Genomic DNA, 5,520 nt, shown 5'->3' with positions numbered 1-5,520 from the left:
AAAAAAGTAACAACACAGACACTCCAATCTGAGAATGGTAGCAGAAACTAAAGTTTGAATGTTTTGAATCCATGCATTTAATAAGCATAGTAAAGTATGGCAAGTGTATGGGAGACAATTTTTTTTTTTTTTGTTAACAATGGAAATCTTCTCTGTGTCTCTAAAATTATTTTATAAGCTTTTTAAAACCTAAGCTTAATATTTTGAAAATCCAGACTTCAGAAGCACACTTATGAGATACATTTACTATGGACAATTAATTTTAAAAAGTAAAAATATAGGGAAAAAAAGATGAGATACTGTAATGACATTATTTTAATTTTCTTTTATCTTATCTACTGAGAAGTACTCCATTTTGTTGGTTTATAGGAAACCTCAACTCATTTGAATTTTGTTATATTAAAGAGTCAATTCAAAATAAAACCAGTTTAACACAATAAAGAATTATGTCTTGACATTCAAAAGATCAGTGTAAATAGGAATAACCGTTTTTCTTCTTTCTTCTCTTAACCCAGCAATTTTCATTCTTTCTTCTCTTAACCCAGCAATTTTCATTCCTTAATAAGATAGAAATCATGTGTAAGTCCTACTTGTAGGATTTGCTCATCTTTCTCAGTCCTTCAGGGCTCCCAAGAGTAACTAAATCAAATCTAATCAACAAATTTTTACTAAATTTAACAAATAACTAGGAGATACTGAAGTCAGAATAACGGATACAGTCAATACATGAACTCAGATTATAACTGTAAGGCAATTATGGGAAAGAAAAATAGGTCAGAAGAACATAAGGCAGAATATGCTGTGTTTTTAATGCTGTATTTATTAGCTGTCTGGTCCAGCTACTTTATCTCTTTCTAATCATCTGTGTAAATAAGACTAGTAATGTCATTTTCTTTCATTCCTGCATTACACTGACAATTTTCATTGCTTAATGAGATCGAATGTTTCTAGGTTCTACATATGTATACTCAGTTTCTTCAGCCCTTCGGGGCATTTTCTTTCCCATGATAAAAAGAAAATCCTCCAAGAATAATAAACAATTTGTAGTGAATTCGGCAAATAAGCAGGATGTGTTATGCTTTAAATTTTAAGTTATAATAAAATTGCTCTTAAAAACCACAACATAAATTTCTTCTTGAGTTGTGGTATGGCATGAATCAGTACATTGGTTGTTATATCCAGAGTCTACACAGTATTGGCTACTGATGGATACAGAATATTGGATTTCATAAAACTGTCATGATAAATACAGTGGTAAATCCTTTGTTAATCAGAATATGAGAAGGTTTTTTCTTTTTTCCTCTTTTTTTTTCTTTTTCTTTTTCTTTTAAATGACTAGTATTTATATTTATAAATAGTTACATTAATTTTATTTTAAATTGATTATACAATGTGAAATTGTGCACTCTCTTCCCTCTGGCTTTTTTCTACATTCACATAGAGCTGTTTACATGTAACTTCCTTATATTTGATTCTCTTAGTCTTCTTAAACGAGTGGTCCTACCAACAGAGCAGATCCTATAAATACCAATTCAGTAATATTAGTAAAATCATTCAATGATAGAAAAAGTATCTTTTCAAGGCTCTGTGGTAGAGTCCCCAAAATAAGCTTACTGTCAAACCAAGAGATTGTTTGCAGTGGAAAAGCAACAGAAGGGGAAACATTAAGACCTGGATGCAGACTGAAATAACATAGAAGCCAGTTGAAAATATAGGACCAGCAAGACTGGGACCATCCAAAGTTCTACCCTGGATGGTCATAATTCTCATGAGAAAGGATGTCTGAGTGAATTCACAGACTCTACCATCCACAAGTCACGAACTGATGCACAGAAAAATGGGAAGAGGAGGGAGGATTGGATGATTCTAGTGTTGGTGTTAGCCTAGCAAAGAATAATAGAATCATAGAATCATAGAATCATAGAATCACAAGATTGGAAAAGACCTATAAGATCATCTTGTCCAACTGTCTTCTCATTACCACTACTACCACAAGCTACTAAACCATATCTCGCAGCTCCTCATCCAGACGCCTCTTAAACACTGCCGGGGACAGTGACTCAACGACCTCTCTGGGCAGGCCATTCCAGTGCCTGACCACTCTAAGAGAAAAAGTTTTTCCTCGTGTCTAACCTAAATCCTCTGATACAACTTGTGGCCATTTCCCCGGGTCCTGTCCGTTGCCTGGGAGAAGAAGCCAAACCCCTCTTCTGTCTAGCAGGGCACCACCCCTGGTAGGCTCTCCTACCAGATGCATAAGGAAGCTATCTTTCACGCAATCTAAAAACCACCTGGACTGCTACCTCTGTGCTATATTATATTTCCAACATATATCAGGGAAGTTAAAGTCTCTCATGAGAACAAGCACTGGCGATCGGACGACTTCCACAAGCTGCTCATAGAATGCCTCATCCAACACTTCATCCTGATTAGGCAGTCTATAACAGACCCCCACCAAGACGTCGCCCTTACAGGCCTTCCCCCTGATCCTTCCCCATAGACACTCCACTCTGTCATTCCCAACCCCAAGTTCTTCAGCATCGAAACAGTCCTTAATATAAAGGGTCACACCACCACCCTTCTTGCCTCATCTATCCCTTCTGAAGAGCTTGTAGCCATCTATCAAAGCAAGGAATCAAAATGTCTTAAAAAAAATAGAAAATATGAATAATGGATCCACCTTTTCACTTTTAAACATTAATTCCTGGAAATTAAATGTATTTAGGTATTTTTACAACTAACGGATGCATCCTGCCTTTGTGCCACCCCTTCTCAGCTCCGTATTGTATATTTTTATGTTTCTTACACATTGTTCTCAATGGTTAACTGTGTAATTTGAAGTCTCTTTAAAACATGAATGCTTTTTTGCTGCCCTTAATCTACATTTTAATTCTTTTCAATCATTTCTTATTCACATGAATCAGTTAAATACATAAAAAAAAGAATGACTTGTCTCTGATGACTCTGATTAAGTTAATACATATTTCATTGTCACACGTTATATGTACCTTTTAAAGTAGCTTTACCCACTTATATGTGCAATACCTACGACTCCTATATTTTGACCCAGCTCCTTACTTAGGGTTTGTCTCCCTTTGCATGATTTAGCAAGGTGATGTGGAGTTCTGACATCTTCGTGTTAGATTGCTGCCAATTTCAGTTTAACATGGCCATGTGTGATCTGCTGTCCTGCCTTGTCATTGCTTTCACCTCTGCTCTTTTTTCTTCTGTCACTGTTAACAACATCATCACATTTGGGTAATAAACAAGAGGAGCTGGAGGTCATTGTGTGTTCGGAAAGTCGTGATACAGTTGCCATCACGGAAACGTGGTGGAATGACTCCCACAGCTGGAGTGCAGTGATGGAAGGTTACTGGCTTTTCAAAAGAGACAACCGGGTAGGAAAGGCTGTGGTGTAGCTTTCTATGTTAAAAAAGTGTAACACTTAAAAGGTGGTGTAGCTTTCTATGAATGGAAATTAATAATATTGATGATAGAGTTGAAAGCATATGGATCAGAATAAAAGCAAAGGCCAACAAGACTGATGTTATTGTGGGAGTCTGCTACAGGCCACTCACTCAGGATGAAGAGGTGGATGAGATGCTTTATAGACAGTTGGGTGAGGTCTCTAGGTCACTCCCCCTTGTTCTGGTGGGGGACTTCAACTTCCCAGACATCTGCTGGAACTATAATACAGCTGACAGGGAACAGTCCCGGAGGTTCCTAAAGTGTGTGGGAGATAACTTCCTGATACAGCTGGTGAGGAAGCTGACGAGGGAAAGCAATATCCTGGACCTGCTGTTTGTTAACAGAAAAGGTCTGGTGGGGGATGTAAAAGTTAGAGGCCGTCTGGGGCAAAGTGATCATGAGATGCTAGACTTCTCTATCCTTGTTGAACCATGGAGGGGAGTCAGCACAACTGCCACCTTGGACTTCCGGAGGGCGGATGTCAACCTCTTTAGGACCACGGTTGAGAGGGTCCCTTGGGAGATAGTTTTGGAGAGCGTGGGAGCCTAGTAAGGCTGGGAATATTTTAAGGAAATTGTTTTAAAGGTGCAGGACCTGACCATCCCCATTTCACGGAAGATGAGCCGAAGGGCAAGGAGGCCGGGCTGGCTGAACAGAGACCTTTGACTGGAACTCAAGAACAAAAGGAAAGCTTATGGTCTCTGGAAGAGTGGGCAAGCTACTTGTGAGGATTACAGGTATGTAGTGAAGCTGTGCAGGGAGAAAATTAGAAAAGCCAAAGCGCAGTTAGAACTGAGCTTGGCCACTAAGGTAAGGGAAAACAGTAAATGCTTTTATAAACACATTAATAGAAAAAGGAAGGCTAGGGAGAATCTCCATCCCTTGTTGGATGCTGAGGGCAACCTGGTCACCAAGGATTGGGATAAGGCTGAGGTACTTAATGCCTTCTTTGCCTCAGTCTTTAATAGTAAGACTTGTTACTCCCTGGGAACACAGCCCCCTGCGCTGGTAGATAGGGATGGGGAACAGAATAAGCCCTTCATGATCCATGAGGAGATAGTTTTGGACCTGCTGCGAAAGCTGAATGCTTACAAGTCCATGGAACCAGATGGATTGCACCCTAGAGTGCTTAGGGAGTTGGCATATGTGATTGCCAAGCCACTGATCATCATTTTTCAGCAGTCCTGACTAACCGGGAATGTCCTGGTGGATTGGAAACTGGCAAATGTGATGCCCATCTTCAAAAAGGGCCAGAAAGTTAATCCTGGTAGCTATGGGCCTATGAGTCTCACCTCGGTGCCTGGGAAGGTAATGGAACAAATAATCTCGGGAACAATCATGGACCAATTAAAGGTCAACTAGGGAATCAGGCCCAGTCAGCATGGGTTTACGAATGGTAGATCCTGTCTAACAAATCTGATTTCATTCTATGACAAGGTGACCTGCTTAGTGGATGAGGGTCAGGCTGTCGATGTGGTCTACCTGGACTTCAGTAAGGCCTTTGACACTGTCCCCCATAACATTCTTGTGGAGAAGCTGGCTGCCTATGGTCTGAATGGGTGTACGCTCCGCTGGGTGAAGCACTGGCTGGATGGCCGGGCCCAAAGAGTCGTGATCAGTGGAGTTGGATCTAGTTGGCGGCTGATCACGAGCGGTGTCTCCCAAGGCTCAGTAGTGGGGCCACTTCTGTTTAACATCTTCATTGATGATCTTGAGGGGATTGAGTGCACCCTCAGTAAGTTTGCAGATGACACCAAGCTGGGAGGGAGTGTTGATCTGCCAGAGGGGAGAAGGGCACTGCAGAGGGACTGGACAGACTGGATCAATGGGCCAAGGTTAACAGCATGAGTTTCAATAGGGCCAAGTGTCGGGTCCTGCATATTGGTCACAACAACCCCAGTCAACCCTATGGGCTTGGGGAGGTGTGGCTGGAAAGATGCCTGATGGAAAGGGACCTTGGTGTTCTGATGGACAGACGGCTGAACATGAGCCAGCAGTGTGCCTTGGTGGCGAAGAAGGCCAATGGCATCCTGGCTTGTATCAGGAATGGTG

Source organism: Meleagris gallopavo, chromosome 1 (genome assembly GCF_000146605.3).
Source record: "Meleagris gallopavo isolate NT-WF06-2002-E0010 breed Aviagen turkey brand Nicholas breeding stock chromosome 1, Turkey_5.1, whole genome shotgun sequence".
In the NCBI taxonomy this organism is placed as follows: domain Eukaryota; kingdom Metazoa; phylum Chordata; class Aves; order Galliformes; family Phasianidae; genus Meleagris; species Meleagris gallopavo.
This window is presented reverse-complemented; position numbering follows the sequence as displayed.